The sequence below is a fragment of the Melanotaenia boesemani genome, chromosome 5 (assembly GCF_017639745.1).
Source record: "Melanotaenia boesemani isolate fMelBoe1 chromosome 5, fMelBoe1.pri, whole genome shotgun sequence".
NCBI lineage: Eukaryota > Metazoa > Chordata > Actinopteri > Atheriniformes > Melanotaeniidae > Melanotaenia > Melanotaenia boesemani.
Window position 1 is genome coordinate 8,402,280 of NC_055686.1, and position 17,185 is coordinate 8,419,464.

General features: G+C 37.2%; 1 protein-coding gene and 2 long non-coding RNA genes across 6 annotated transcripts in view; 1 reads left to right on the plus strand and 2 right to left on the minus strand.

The window, feature by feature from the left end:
- The window catches only part of LOC121640220, a 56,689-nt gene that overhangs the window by 37,409 nt on the left and 2,095 nt on the right, over nt 1-17,185 (plus strand). The window lies entirely within an intron of this gene.
- Nucleotides 1-17,185, minus strand: part of LOC121640165 (myelin-oligodendrocyte glycoprotein-like) — a 123,208-nt gene that overhangs the window by 35,757 nt on the left and 70,266 nt on the right. The gene's annotated exons all lie outside the window — the stretch shown is intronic.
- LOC121640209 lies at nt 8,758-15,065 on the minus strand. 4 transcript variants are annotated; one of them, XR_006010392.1, is made up of 8 exons: nt 14,085-15,065; nt 12,751-13,749; nt 12,428-12,664; nt 12,189-12,332; nt 11,765-12,007; nt 11,303-11,418; nt 9,993-10,190; nt 8,760-9,888 (listed from the first exon to the last, which is right to left on the minus strand). It is a non-coding gene; the product is annotated as an uncharacterized LOC121640209 (long non-coding RNA). The 4 variants fall into 4 exon arrangements; XR_006010394.1 differs by having other exon boundaries at nt 8,758-9,888; nt 11,765-11,998; nt 12,234-12,332; nt 12,428-13,749; XR_006010393.1 differs by having other exon boundaries at nt 11,765-11,998; nt 12,428-13,749.

Sequence of the window (17,185 nt, forward strand, 5' to 3'; positions counted from 1 at the left end):
CTTTCCAAAACCTAAAACATATTATAAAATCCATTCAAGCTGGTTTATAATTATAATCCTGTGCTAAAACAACATAAAGCCACAAATTTAATATATTTCTGATATTAAGATAACATGGATTCAAACTATAATTTAAAGAAGCTGGCTCCGTTATTGATGTAATTTAACTTTTTAGGGCACTGTGCAAACTTGCCCGTGAACGGTGGGATGAGTATCTGGACTCAGTGATGTTTGGACTAAGAACCAAAAAACGAATCACAACCAAGTTTTCACCTTTCTTCCTTCTGTTTGGAACTGAGGCTCAATATCCTTCTGAGGTGCCTTGAAGACCACGAGGTTGGTTTAAAGAGTAAACCATGATGAAGACTCTGTTTTGAATTACAGGTTGACTAAACTGTAGCTCATTACTGATAAAGCATTGGTTGTTAGAAGTACATTCTCTGTTAGCTATACACAATAGTTTATGACAGAAATGAAGTATTACACAGTACTACACAACTGTCGGCTAAATATTAACGTTATTTTCCTTTATCTTCTCTTCCTCCTCCCTCCATCTCTGTCTGAGACACCCTCTCCTGAAGCTCACAGGCTGCACACCTGACCTGACTCAGTTCTTCCGCCAGGATAAAAGTCAGCAGAGACCCACTGATATGTATATATATGAACATTCGCCACCGTGTCCTACAAACTGACACAGATACACACCCCTACCTGCTCCACCTGATGCTCTATATGATTCAAGTGAAGAAACAAGGACAGAAGAATCTCCAGCATTTACCACCAGAGTTTCTTTGCTTCGAGTTTCAAAGAGACTGAAACCAGATGTTTGATGGACGTGTAAACATCTGCCTTTGGATGGTAGAACACCATCCTCCACAACGCTCCTGATCATGCGTTTATTCAGAGGACAAACCAGAACAAGGGCTCTTCAACCAGCTGGCGTGGTCGCTGGGCTCTGAGGGGTGAACAGAGAGGTGGGTGCTGGGGGCCCGAGGTTGGAAAACCATCCGTTTCTACTGACCAGAGAGAGAGAAAATCCATGTGGTGAAAAGGGTCATTGGCCATGATATCAATGAGGCAGTTTGCCATCTGACTGATCCGCGGCAGAGCTGACTCGGAGATGGAAACAGTTAACACAATGATGGTGAGATTGTTCTGATTTCATACCACAAATAATTAACGATTTGATTCAAAAGCCTACATTGAAGTTAAACAGATTTACATCTTTATGGAAAGAGAGTGCTAAAGAGTAAGCAGAAGAAAGCTTCATTTCTACACATTTCATACACAAAAGACTCGTTCACAGCTGGAACAAGAGACTCATACATGTACACACATATTTACATGAACAAACACACGCACGCTCACTGCAATGAAGTACCTGCTTGCTATGATCACATGACAACATGACATGAGCTACTAACCCTGTCTTGTTTTGTTTTCATGATTTAGAAAGAACAGAACATGTTTAGCGAGTTGGTGGCAACAATCTTTCTTCAGTTATTTAACACTGGTCAGCTCATTGTTTTTAAAATAACTGTATTAACTGTCATCAAACGCAACTGTATGCAAATTATTTTCAAGTAAAATAAAGAAAATCTTAAACACTAAAACAACAAATGTTGAGATGAAATTACTTTTAGGTCATTGTTAGCTCTGCATTAAAACAAGAAAATGCATTATAAAATGACTACTGAGATACCGCAAGAAAATAAAATCTATTTCTTAGTGGTCTGATATCCATGGATATTCTAAAATGATTCGCTTATTAAAAGAAAAGAAAAAAAGAAAAGAAGGATCTTTAAACAGAATAAAAGAAAAGAGCTGCTCGAGCAAATTTGGCTGATGGACACAATTATTCAAAGAAATTCTAATTGGGTTTGATTCCATATCATCTTGGATTAATAAAAAAATCTTCAAAACAATTTATGTTTTCCAAACAATTTTAAAATGAACTTTAAGGATCCTCATGACTGCAGGAAAATTGACCTGCTCTGATTTGGCCTTTCTACACAGAACGAGTGATGAGACTTTGACAAAGTTTTCTGACTCTGACCTGAAGACAGACGACTGATGGACTGATATTAAATGAACTTTTCTTCCAGCAGGTTCTTATCCAGGATTGCTTCCACAAAAGGCTGATTGCTGTTTTATAATACTGCTAACGCTGATGCCATTAACAGTTACACACATTTATTTTCCTGAAAAGCAGGACTGATAATCTGTTTACAGGAGACATCTACACTAAATCTCTTTTGTAAAAATGTGTATGTGCATTTCAAAATCAGACATGATATTGACCCTTATGACATTTTGGGATAAACTTTTACAGGTGGAGAAAATGATCACTATGTACATGTGTGCTTTTGCTGTTTAATGCATGTTGTCACATTACTGATGATGATTGTTTTCACAGGGGGAACCAACGCAGTCAACCCCAGGGTTCAGTCATACAAGAATTTTATTCATTACTTAAATTTCTTTTTACAATGGTCACAAAAGTCAGTAAAAATAAACCGCAGCTGTGGAAAGAAGAGGTCAAATATTTTAGACCACATTCTAAGTGATGAAGACAAACACATTGGCATTGAAAGGAAACAAGCTATTTTAAAAGCTCCACAGCCTGCTACTAAAAAGCAAATGATGTCATTTTTGCAGAAACTGGATCCCAAATTATGCTGAGCTCACTAAGCCACTGACTGCTCTTATCTATGATGAACCCAAAGCAATGACAGACAAATTAAAATGGACTCCAGAAGCTGAAAAAGCTTTTACACACCTAAAACATGTTTTGACTAGGTACTGGCTTTTCCAGACTACAGAAAAGAGTATATTCAGACTTTTGACTCTAAAGATGGACACATGACCTTAATATTGTTGCTGTCTTATGGAGACAAATTAGGACTAGTAGCTTTAAGTGAAGCCTGTAAATTAGCTAAAGGACAAAAAGTGACTATCTATACTGACAGTCAATACGCTTTTCCACTATCCATGTTTTTGTACAACAATGAAAAATAGAGCAATGATAACTTCTACCGGAAAGCCGGTCAATCATGCAAAACTACTAGAAGAATTATTATTGGTAATAAAACTTCCAAAACAACTTGCTCTTTATAAGTGTGCAGCACATACAAATACCAAAGACTATATTTCTTTAGGAAATGCCAGAGCTGACTTGGCCGGAAAAGCTGCAGCTCAACAATAGAATCTCATATTGCTCTCTGAAACAACAACGATCGATTTACAAATTCTAAGAGATATGCAACAACAAGCATCCCCAAATTCTAAAAAAAAACACAGTGGACAGCGATATGCTGTACACAACAAGAGGACATTTATAAATGACCTGAAGGAAAATATATCCTCCCAATAAATCTTTACAGATGGGCAGCAATATTGAGCCATGGGCCTTGCCATGTCTCAACACGGGGGATGATGGATAAATTCACTGCAAATGGTTTCACAAATTATTCAAAAAATTTTTGTGCAGCATGCCCAACATGTGCTAAACATAAGGCCCAGGGCAACACTAGACCAAAACTAGAATACTGTCCTCCAAGTACAGAACCAGTAGTTCATTTCGCATAGATATGATTGAGGTTAACCAACGTAAAAGGAGTAACACAACCTGATATGATGATGATTTCTAGAACATGGACAGACAGAAATGTGACTGAAGCTGCAGCAGGAAGGACTGACCCAAAGACAGACACAGAAAAATTTACTGAAGAAAATAGAGACTTGATTAATAGTTACAGACTAATGACCTGGAGATTGAGAGAGCTTTTAAGAAAACTCTAGGACCCCACTGGATACATGTAAGTAAAAATGAACAAAGTGCTGTTTTACCCCAGAAAATGATGCACTTAACCTTAGGTTGACAAACCTACTTAAAAGTATAACAATTAAATGGACTCGTACAGTAGACTGGACTATTATAATTAAGACCACACAAAAGGAGGACAGAGAGGATGGGGTGGATGGCAAAATAGCAAGAGAAAGACTGGAGAGGGAGAAAGGTGTTACACTTGTGGAAATTTAGGACACTGTTTATGATATTGTCATGGTTTAGAGCAAACATGACTATAGGAAGTGATGAAGGGCTGAGGAAAGTAGAAGAAGATTTTAAACTTAGATAAGATCCTTTTTACAGCACATAAGGACCCTCAAATAACATTGTTGGTTTATCTTTGTTTTAGTTTGCTATGCTAATGGAGACCTGCAAAAGAAGAAACTGACACAGTCACTCAAAATTAACTGACCCTAATACTGGAAAATACATGTAGACTTTGTAGTATTTTCACCCAACTGTCCCATGATTTTTCTGGGACAAGATTTCATGTTCCACTTAAAAATAGGCATGGGCTGGATCTTGGTGCTGTTCTTTGTCCCTACTAATGTTATTTGTCAAGCTATTGCAAATCTTACAGCTCTTAGGGAAGCAGTGGAGAATGACCACACCATGGGAGAAACCAGTGGAGCTGGCTGACTGCAGGCTCTTGGCAATATATCCTTTCAAAATTTTTAATCCAATTGAAATAATATTTTTGGACTTTATTCTCTTTGTTTTAGTGTCTGTTTTGGTGTGTAAAATGGTGTCTAGATCAGCAACCAAAACACTGCTCCATGAACATGGAGAAATTTCCCTGCATCTCCTAGAAAGAGCGAACAACAATTGTGATGATGCTGAAGATTCTATTTAGGCTTTCAGATTACAAACTTATGACAATCAATCCAACTTAATGATGCATAGATAGAAAATTGAGAAAGAAGTTATACTTTTTGACAAAATGTTATTGGTTGAAAATAATGATAAAGAGGAGGGAAATGTAAGGAAAATCAAAAAGGATTATCATTATTTTTTGTAGTTTGATCATGATAAATATCTTTTCAATATTATACTGAACTAATCATCATTTACTGTAGTATAAATTTAGTATTTACTTATATGTACTTTGTGCTAATTACATTTTAATCACTAAGAAGTAGAAAATGTATTCAGCTGCGTTCTTTCTCAGTGTGTATGCTCGGGAACGGCCGAACCACGATAAGAAGAAAAGAAGATAACCGTGCCACTGACTCCCTATACCTTACCTTCATAGAGAATGCTGAAACCTGTGGGCCTTCTGTTTCTGTAACCCTGTACTTTTCCATGTGCAGGGGAAGGACTTCATGAACCTCCCCTATATATGTCTTGTAAATGCTCTGTACAACTCAGGGTGTGTATCATACCCGTTTGGTGCATACACATCTTTGCAAAGTAAAATTGTATGCATGAAGTAATGCTGTGTTTTTCTTGTGTTGAAAGGGTTAGCTTTGCAGTGCTTGTGTTGGGGAGAATTTCCTTTACACTAGTCATTGTTGTGCTCAGTGGCTTTATTAAATACTCTAAATTCTTACCTGCGCTTGTGTCCGGCTTCTCTCTGGATTCGTCTGACAAGTACCTAATATAAAACCTTTGTCTTTGAAAAATATATGTAACATGTCTGTAGTGGCTATCTGTAGTTTCCTTTAGTTCTTTACCTTTTATATGAGTCTATTAACCACTTCATAAACTTACGGATGACATGAGACTGTCTTACTCGTTGAGTCGGCATAGTTGGCTTTACCAACGGTAAACAACCGTATAGCTCCGCCAACCGCTCCATTAACCAAACTGTATCACATAAAAAACAGAACACGTACTTCCTGTCTGAGTATGGAAGCCGGGAAGGCTGACTACAAATCAAATTCTGTTCACATAACTTATTTCTTTCAACTCAAATTACTTCAAACATCCTTAAGAAAATTCTAACCATCACAAAAGAATGGAGCTTACAATGTCAATTAAAATTAAAAATGTCCAATAAAACACTGATGACCTGATAATACTGACTTACTATTATTAATTGTGCCAAATATTTTATCTAAACATAAATACCACTTCAGTTACTTAGCCATTACTTTTGTAGCGGATTCCAGCATCTTCAAAATAAAGATTGGAACTTTTGTTTAATCCTGACTGAATTTAACATCTTTGAGGATTTTTCTCCTTACAAACAGTCTCTCACTCCCAAAGTGGGGGTCTGACTCAGATTTATGACTTGGTTTTCAACTTCACAGGTCAAGAAGGTCAACTCTCCAAACCTGGACTGGGGAGGACGTCATTAAGTTATTCACCAGATCTGGGAAATTTCTGAACTTTAATCTTCTGCAACATAAATTTTCTTTTTAATTAACAACCAAATGATCCCGGATGCAACTCCTCATCCAAAATGTCCACTTTGAAACTGTTTCTTTCTAAACTTGTGTTTTTCTTCCACAGAAAAAGAACCCCCCTGGACACACCAAGAAATGTTTATCTTCACATACCAAGGGGTAATGAAACATGTAAGGTTTTCTCTGTCCACCCCACAGAAAGGAATTTCTTTGTCTGCATAAAGAGTAAAAGATTATACTTTTACTAATTTAAAATGTTCATTTAAATAGATACATATATACATATGTGTTTTATCTTGATACCATGTACATGCATATAATCATTATCATTTTGTACAAGGTTTAATCAACAAGCTTGATTAATTGGTGACCTAAAACTTTATTACTGTGTTTGTGTGAGATATAACCTTCTTACTATTTTATTGTCTTTTCAATGACTCACTGATGATTTTGATGATGTTTTATTTAAGGCTTTAATAACTTGGACATGCAGATATATTCACAAAATGATCAGACCAGCCCTCTGTATCTGCTATCTGACCCAAAACCAGCCCACAAGACTGTTCATTGGTCAAGATAATGGTCCCACATCCTTTCATGGGGCGGGTCATCAAACTAACACTTTTGAACTCAGAACAAAGAGTTTTAGCTCTGCTCTTTGAGGGCTCTGCTCTTCAAGTTATCTTCTTTAAGTTTGCTTCCAGCTCTGTCTTCAGCCTTCCCCTCGTCAGACATGGCTCTTTTCCAGAGTTAGGACACTTCGTCTGACGTAAGAGAGAAAGAGAGAGATGCTGCAGGAGAATTAAGTTTGCAGTGACGTGAAGTACATCACTACAGATACTAAAGGTTTGTGCCTGCATTCAAGATGCATGATTGATTTTTGTCCTTTTTGACTGATTGACTCTGTAGTTCATTCCTTTTTCCAGTTAATACTTTGCTTTTCTTTAGTTAAGTTTTTATCTTTAGGACTTTTAATGTTGATCCTAGATTTTGATCTTTAATTTGGATAACTGCTTAATGCAGGCTGACCAAAGCTTCAGAACCAGTGCTACAGAGTTCCTTTTTTGACCTAAAGCTGGACGTTTTCATCTTTTGCCATATCACCGCAAACCATTCACTGTCCATCATCGATACCACCAGCTGAGCCGCGGGAGAGTCCATATCTGCAGAGCTGCCTGATCCAAACCTTCGGACCACCACGTGACACATCTTCTGGCCTTCTTGGGAGTCGTTCAGGATCCAAACCACCCGTGCCAACTTCCTCACTTGCCCGGGAGAGTCACCACAACGGCTGTAAGTCGGCTCGATCCAACAGAACTGGACGAGTCCTGCTCGGATCAATTCTCTGCTTATCTGCTCCAAGGAATGGTTGGTTGTCTGACAGTGACCTTAGCAGTTCTACATCTTAGTTAAACTTCCAGCTTTAAACAGATGAGATTCAGTTTTTCCTATTTTTCTTCTAGGATTCAGAGATCCTTTTTCAGTCCTGAACCTTAGTTTATTTAACACTGTAGGCTAATAACTTTTGTTCATTTCTTGCATACATTTAATCTATTTTGACACATTACATTGAAATAAGATTCTGGTTTGAACTCCATATTCTGCATTTTACAATGTTTGATTAATTTTCCCATGCGAAGTCCTTTGTAAATATTTCCTTTTCATTTATGCATGATTACACTAGTAATAAATATTTCATATTTATCCTAAACTGGTCTGGTTATTGTGAATTCCTCCTTTGAACCATGTTATGGGTCCCTTCGACTTAAGAATTCAAGTTATTAGCATCCTGAGACTGATTGATTGATAACTGATTGATTTGACTAGCTTGAATTAATTCATTTATCAAATTAATTAATTTAGTACTCTAATGGTGTCCACACAGCCATTAGATTAGGATAAAGCTATCTGTGTGGTGGTGCTCCCAAAGTATAATAAAATCTTTTGACTGATCATAATTTTATGAAATGATTAAAATGAATCATTTTATTAAACATCTTTTATGTTTAATGACGCTAAAATGCTACACTTTCTAGTTTTTGATACTTATGTTTGAAAGTAAGTAAATGACTATAGCTGACTCTCTAATTCCAGTCCAGGCCTTGTTCGATCAATGTCCCAGTAAAAAATCTTATATGCCCCAATTTTAGAAAGAAGGATGTGGGGATTAGAGATGATGCCGGATATAAATGATTTTGCTGGGGCTGCCAGTCATATGTATGGTTCTTCAACCGCAAAACCAGCAAACTGAAAGCTGGTGGTCTTTCTTCCTAAATCACAGGTGTGGTGCTCACCAACTGAAGTATTTTGTTAGTGTGTTGGAACCTTGCCTTGCCTCCCCTGACACAGACATTAGGATTTACAGTGGTAAATCTGGTGTGATTGCTTGTGCTAAAGCATTTATTTCCTCTCCACTGATTGATCAGAATCTGGTAGATTCTTTTATTCAGGATAAACTTTTTTTGTGGCACTGCAGGTTTACAGTATTCATTCAGCGTAAAATGTTAATATTTGAATCCTATAACATGTAAGTAAATCAGATAAAACATTGGTTCTCAATCCTGGTCCTCAGGGCCCTCTGCCCTGCATGTTTTATATGTTTCACTGCAGGTGTGTTCAAGCAGGGAAACATGCAGGACAGAGTTCTAACTTGAGTCTGTGTGCAGGTCTCAGTTCTGGATGGACCTGATGAACGACCTGAGGGAGAGAAATCTGTTCAGCAGCAGTCATGAGCACAAATGCCTCGTGAGGTTTGTGTTCATGAGTTTCCTTCAGCAGGACCTTGATGAATGGCGAGAAAAATGGAACACACACAGCATCAGACCTGTTAAACAGTCTCGCTGTCCATCTGGAAAACCAAACGCCATGTATGACCTGCCTCACAGGCTGGTTTCTTCTAATTTTATTTTTCCAGACATTTACCAAATTAACCTCTAAAAATTAGATTAATTTTTGACTGTGAAAGATTATTTTATTTCACCTGGACTAATAATCTTTATGAATCTCAAGTGTAAACAAAATGTTTATTTACATACTTGATGCAGAAATCTTGAAAACAGTTTAAAGTAAAACCACAAAACACATTTGCTGCCCAAACACAAAGAATTACAGCATACCAGTTGGCTCAAAACAAAATAATGTAAATTAAATCTAATGTGCACATTTTACTCTCAGGTGTGGAGGAACCAGGTGTGGGTTCTCTGTCTCCCTGGAGGAACTATTTCAGTTTATGGACAGATCACCATACAGTCCATGTGGGGATGACCATCTCAGGCACACTTTGAGGGCCTACAGAGACAGAGTGGTGTGAGACAGCCATTAACCTGGGAGTCCTGTGTGGAAAACTATATCAGACTGAAGAACATGGCAGATTTGTAATGAAATGTGAGTTTGACACAAGTTGAAAATGGAGGTACTAACTGCCTTAAATGGTTGAAAGGAAAGAACCCTCAGGCTCTATTAGTCCAAAGCCTGGTGAATTTTTTATTCCAAAGTCCATGTCATTCTGAAACTGTTCATAAGTTTTGGACATTGGTGTTTTGATTGTGTTTGTACAGGTGCTGCTGATAGGAAAGCGAGACGTCTCCAGAAAAATCTGTCTGGACTGTGGCTGAAATCCTGCAGGAGGCAGAGTGTTTAACCCAGTGGTGAACATCAGGATGTCCCGGAGGGAGAGTCCAGTTTGTTTTTCTGGTGAGGGGGAATATTGAGCTTAGTTTTTAAATGTATTTCAATAAATGCATTTCAATCGAAAAGCCATCAGTAGTAGATAATGTGATAGAAACATGAAAAACCTTCTGTTTCAAGAAGATAATCTCTCCAGAAACTTTTGTTTCTTTCAGTCGTCTTTTCCGCTCAGTTGGACCTCAAAGATTTCTTCAACTTTTGCAGATGTGAGCTGTTCCTTGCTTGCACACATAAAGGCCCTGAAGACAGATGCATGCTGCTCCAAAGAATGAATAACATCCAATGCTGAAAGTCCATCCTTGAATCTAGAAAACATTTAGAGCAACCATTACATCTAGGATCCTAACAATGACAGCATCTTAAGAAGCAGGCCCACCAATCATATATTAATCTTATCTGTTACATCTTGGTGTTACATTGTCCAGTCAATGTAAAACCAGTCAGCATTTACAAGCAGTTTAAAAACAAATCCAGCACTTTTAGTAAAACCATATTAACCCGAATACATGACGACTTTTTCATTCTCAATAGCAGAGGGTGGTCTCAATCACCATTACCATGAACATTACAAACATTTAAATCCACCTTAAAGTTAAAAATAGCTGACTAGAAAATATAAGAATTGTGTTTATTTCAAATGTGTATGAAGCAAATCTTGAGCTGCAATCAGTGATCCAAGGAGCAACAACACCATTAGAAACACATGTGAGTTTAGCACAGGGACTACAACCATATTGCAACAAGGCATCGTTTTTATAGTTCAAATGGGAAAGTAAGTAGATAAAAATTAGAATTTTTAAAAGGATTAAAATTGTTTGGAATCTTGGGGACGTAATTGTTTTTCCCCCCTTTGTAAGGTTGGGATTAATTAATGCATGTACTACTGTATATGTATTAAACAGAATAGAAAAGTACTTGAGAGTTGCAGATAAAGAGATTACAGGGACCTGCAGTCCAGAACTTGTCTCAGGTGCTAAGAAGACATGATATTAAGAGGACTGGTTGAAATTTTCAGTGTTTAGTGGAGGGAGAAGCAGGCTTGATATGAATTAGCACAGTCGAGTTAACCTCTCCTTAATGAAGGCAGGATAAGATGAGAGATGTAAGTATTTTACTGAAAAAAAAAAGACACATACATCATGGTCTATACAGGAGAGATGTCTGACATGGTACAGTGTGAAGGATAGCAGACTATATAAAAAATAATGTTAATGGAATGAAACAGGACCCTGGGATTATGGCAATGTGTAGTGGTGTTAATATCAGGTTTAAAGGAATTTTTAACACAAAATGTCATGATCTACTGACCTTCCAGTTCCTCAAAACATAAGTTAAGATTTTATAAATGACAAGCTAATTTGATCTGATGCTGCTGAGACTGAGGAAGTAAATGAGCTTCGTTATTATGCCAACCTACCTCAAGCAGGGAAGCTCTCATGGTATCATCAGTTATATCTTCCAGCTTGGCTTCAATGTCAGCGTTTGTCAATTTCACTGTCAATGATGATGGATGCACATACATTTGTATATGTGCTGCAGTGAGAGATCAACTGAATAAATCATTTCAAATCCATAATATATGCATATATGGGGGCTGTAACAATTGTGATTATGGCCTATACATTTATCAGCAAGGTGGACACAGAAAACAGCAGTATTAGTAGTAGATTAGTAGTAAAAGTATGGAGCTTTGATTTCAGAAATACAGTAAAACTTGTCATATTAAATTATTGACTAACTTGCCTCATACTGATTTCTCATTGACTCGATCACAAAATAGCCAAAGTTCATACATTACACAAACTTCTATCTTTAAATCAACCATTTCTGAAAAAATATCAAACAAATCTGTAAAGGTGCAGCTAATAACACAGCTTACCTACAGCACTTCTGACCCTCAGAGGATTTGATTTCTTCCTGGACTTGTTCATTTCGTCCTCCAACATAGTTCACCGAAAAAAATATTAGTACAGTTAATCTCATGACAGAACAATTTGCTTAGAAACCAACAGAGTACACATCATGTGTAGGTTGGTTTTACAAGTTTATGAGTTTATTTAATGTCATATCCAGAACGCAACACAACATTCTTACTTGATTGGGTTGTGTGTTTCTGTAAGGTCTGTAAATACCAAAAAACAAAGCAAAACAATAGATTAAACTGCTGTACAGTGGATGCATTCTTTTACTTGTGCAACAAAATATCGAGCTGACAATGTCATATTTTACTTATGCCTATGCAAAAAAAAAAAAAAAAAAAAAAAAAAGACAATGACACCTTTTGGATCTAAAAGGAATCTTACTGTAATTTTTTGTTGCATATTTGTCGCCTTTTTTTGGCTCAGCACCTGCACAAGATGGTTTTTGGATATGTGTTTTGTTGTGTTTTATCCATGCAAAATGTTTTCTATTCTTGGAGTGCTCGCACCATCTGGAAGGTCACACACCTGCATACAACACACATAATGGATGATCGATTAGATTCAATGAAAATATTATCCATTTGAGTTCAGCAGAAATGTTGTGATTGATGCAAACTGACCACAGTGTCAGAAAGTGGACTCTCTGCAGATGGAAAATTAACTTGGACCACGCTGTCATCTTCACTTGACTGTCCATCATAACCTTGGAAAAACAATGATTGTCATTATCAAGTCTTACCTGTAATCAAAAGTTACATTTTCAATTTCTATATATCAAATATGTTTAAATATTAGACTGAAGTGGTTGCTGTACATAAGTGTTGGCTTTAATATCCCCTTCATCTTAGTACTTTTCACTGTAGCACAAAAGACCAATCTCTTTACTTTAACACATAAACTGTTTGAATGCTCTTTCTGATATTTATATTGTGTTACTTGTCACCTATGAAACCTAAGACACCAGTCAAACAAGAAAGTTTCTTTCTTTGTGTTTCCTTGTGGCAGCAGCTGTTCAGACCACTGGGGTTGAATGCCAAGCGGAAGTGACTTTCCTCTAACAGGCTTCAAGGTGTCACCATTCATCCTCATTAATCCTACATAAATCTAAAGAAATGGAAGAAAAAAGAAATAAATAACATTTAACTTATTGATACAGTCTTTTATTTTACAGTATATGAATGTCTGTTGGTCAACGAGTGTGTGAGCAAGCCTTCATTTTTTTCTGTCCCTTCTTAGACTTAAGACGTGTCTTTGAAAATGTCTCTCTCCCTCTCTTTTATTTCCCTAAATTTGAGAAAGGACTCTACACCTGATCTTACTGCTACAAAGAGAAAGTAGAACATGACCAACGTTTAAATGTATGACAAATTAATCCCTGAGCAAAGAAGACATCAGCCTCTGCTGGATTTTTAAGCCTGAGCTGATGTCATTTTGTAAAATATCCTTAATTCCAAATGCTCACAAACCCTTAGTTACTATACATGATTTGTTCATTGCTCCAGAAATAGAAAAAATCCTCAGGAGCTAACTGATCAGGACAGCTCCTGTAGAGCTATAACAGTTTCAGATAAAGACATAAAGACAGCTAAACTGAGGGGCTGCATTTAAGAGCCAATACTAAATAAGTAAAAATTAAAATCCTAACAAAGACTCGTGCAAAACTCTTGTGGTGGATAAACTATGGAGCAGGACAATTTGAATCACAGATCCCCTTTGACCTTACTACAATTTTAATCATTAAACTTCATTGCAGGTATTTTAGAACACCTTATGCTTGCAACTAAACAACATGGTGCCTAAATGTACTTATTAGGGATGTCCACTGCCAGTGGGCATCTCGACAGGAGTGTTGTTTGCAGCATCTTTTAGAAACTAAATATTTCTCCCACATCCACAACAAAAGGCCGGGGAACCTGTTACCATCGATCCACAGAATGGGCATCTGTGGGAAAGAAAGAGGACAGTTTGCAGCGTCTGGAAGGTTATGTCAGAGATGGTGGATCTTTTCTTTTCCTTCATATTGTTCCATTTGTAGCGCCCCCACTTCCCAGAACCTATAACAAAATTAGTTTAACAAGTGCTTTATTGCCATCTTGTTTTCTCTCAGTTATTCATATCCATCTGTGGAAGTGAGGCCGAGGGAAACTAGTGTTAAGTGCTAACAAAACACAAAGTTTCTACTCTGCTTACGTAAATAACTTAAAACAGCTTATCTTTTTACTAATACTGTACAAGATTTAGGTCAAATATAATAAATAAACAGATAAAAATACGTACTTTGATGTAGTTTCTCTCTGCGCTCTGCTCAAACTTCCCACCTCATCGTTGTCTTTTCTCTCCGGTGAAAACGCACCGCGGGGCCCAGAAACCCGGAGCTCTTCTGTTGTGTCAGTGAATTTGCAGCGTTTTATTTCTTGCAGTTGGCTTTATTTATGCAGGGGCGTTTCCACCTGTCGGCCACCGTACCTTCCGCCTTCATCTCTAAGGGGATTTCCATAACAGAACATTAGTGCCGTGCGCCATCTGGTGGACAAACCAATCAACATATTACTGCAACACAATATGTTACAGTCACAGTGGAACCTGTCGGTGTGTGGGGTGTATTAGGGCGCAAGTTAATTATCAGTCCTCAAAGTTAATGTGTTGGAAGCAGGAAAAATGGGCAAATGTAAGAGTTGAGTGACTTTGACAAGGGTCAGATTGTGATGTCTAGACGACTGGGTCAGAGCATCTCCCAGACTGCAGGTCTTGTTGGGTGTTCCTGGTCTGCAGTGGTCAGTACCTACCAGGGACATGGACACCCAAGTCTCACTGATGATGAGGCTGATCTACTGTTTATTAAATGTTTAAATTCTATTGGTACTTTGTAAAAGATTGAAGTTAGTTTGAATCTTTGTTAAAATGGTTGAAAATGAGAAATATTGTCCATTGGTCTCTATGAAGACAAACATTCAGTGGCTATGGTAGTGATATCACACCTAGACTGTGGAGGCTGTTGAATATGTGTAAAAAACTCTCTCCACCTTCTTCTCACAACCACAGTTTTCACTCATTTTACATATTCTTATCACTAAATGATGGACACATTTGTGCCCTTTCAGATGGTATAAATATGGAAGCAAAGAGAAACACAAACTGGTGTGTGAGCTGCAGAGTGACACGAGTGCCAACAAACTGCTGCACTGACTCGTGTCCACAGTGTTAGGCAGGTGGTCATAATGTTATGTCTGACTGGTGTATGTATACACACTCATTGGCCATTTGTAGCCTACACTTGTGTAAATACATTTACAGTGTTATGACAGTTTATGACATTTTATGTCCCCAGTCTAGGTGTGATATCACTACATTTTATGTCATAAACTGTAAATTCATTGTAATTAGTTGGTGTATTTTCACACTGCAAAACAGATGCTATTTTAATTATGTTTAAAATTTGATATTACCTTTGAAACTAAACAGCATTGTACGCACACTTCTTTTATTTGGCTTCAGGATGTGTAAGGTTGTATCAAAACAATGTATTTAAATTATGTTGATGATATACAATGACAGTGACGATGATAATAACGATGACGGTTAATAAAAAAATTTCTCCCCAAGCTCACCCTGCCTCCATCCTTCAGGCCCCAAACCCGACACAGGTGAGGTACCCATTAATGAAGATAACACACCCACAGTGCCGCCCACAATCACTGGTGACGTCACCACGCATGTGCACACATACATTATATGGGAAAAGAAATAACCCGACATATGCATATGGTATTATTTGATTTTTATATTGTTATTTATTATATATTGTTATTTTGAACTAGTTATTCAAATCAAAATAAATGTTTTTTGTATAACTGTATCACCGTTGTTGTAGTATTTTTAATCTAGGCTGAATATTGCACAGTTTGATTAAGGTATTCATTAGGCTGACACCTGGTGCCAGTGTGGAAACTGTTCTGGGCCAGTACAGGGCCACAATTGGGCTGACATCCGATGCCAGTGTGGAAACTGCTCTGGGCCAGTACAGGGCCACCATTAGGCTGACATCCGATGCCAGTGTGGAAACTGTTCTGGGCCAGTACAGGGCCACCATTAGGCTGACATCCGATGCCAGTGTGGAAACTGTTCTGGGCCAGTACTGGGCCACCACTGTGTCTGCATCTGGCCTCAGGCTGGCCCATGTGTGGGCCACCTTTGGCAAACCAGATCTGGGCCAGCAAAGGGCCGTCATTCTTTGCGGTATGTGGGCCAGGTTTAAGTGTATTGTGTGGGCCAGAACCGGGCCAGACCAATTTTGCTACCTGGGTGGCTCCTACAAGCACCTACAAGGACTTGCCCTCTCTCCCTTCCCGGCTCCATGGTTCCAGGATATTCTGTCTACTCCAAAGTACCGTAAGACTATTCCTCCTGGTGTCTGTGTTTAAATAAAGTCTGTTTAATCCATCTCCTGTCTCCAAGAGGGTCCATACGTAACAGTAAATCTTTGAACATGTCCATATTTAATTATTTATAAATACAGATGTTAGATTTATATTAGGGTATTATTTTAGTATTAATGTCATATAGATTATAATTGTAACAAAAGTGTAAATAATAAATTTGTGTTTGAAATAGATAATTATAATTTAAAATGTGTGTATGTGTGATTATTGCAAAACCCAAGTAAACATAGGTAAATAATAAAACACTAGTGCTGGTACATGTGCTAATAATGCCATGATTTAAAAGGAAAAAATAAAAAACATTTCAATGTTACATGTTTGATTTAGACAAAAATGACTCTTATCGCTATCCGTAAGGAACTTTACCATTAAATAACTGGAAAACTACAAAATCAAAGTGTTTCATATTATTTGTGCAAGTAGCTGATAAATGAATAATCCATAAAAACAAGTTTCGTGGACGACTTATGAAAGAAATCTATTTTATTCCACTACAAAGTTAGTCAAAATTAGATGAAAATGCAAAATATTACAATCTGTAAGGGAGTTTGGTAATGGATTACTGGAAAACTACACATTAGAAGTGTTTCATAATAATATATTATTAGTATTAAGTCTAGTAGTACAAGTTTTGTGGACTATTTATTAAAGAAATGTTTTAATGTACTTTAAAATTAGATGAAAATGCTTCTTTTTGCTATCTGTTAGGATTTTCACACCAAATTACTCCAAAAGTTGACAGTAAAAGTACTTCATAGTATTTGTGCAAGTAGTCAATGAAGTATTGAGTACAGCAGTAGGTTTTATAAACTACTTATGGAGGAAATTAATTTAATTCCACTTCAAAGTTGGACAACAATGCTTCTTTTAGCTAGCTGTAAAGAACTTTGACAGTGAATTACTCCAAAACTACAAAGTAAAAGTGTTTCATATTAGTTG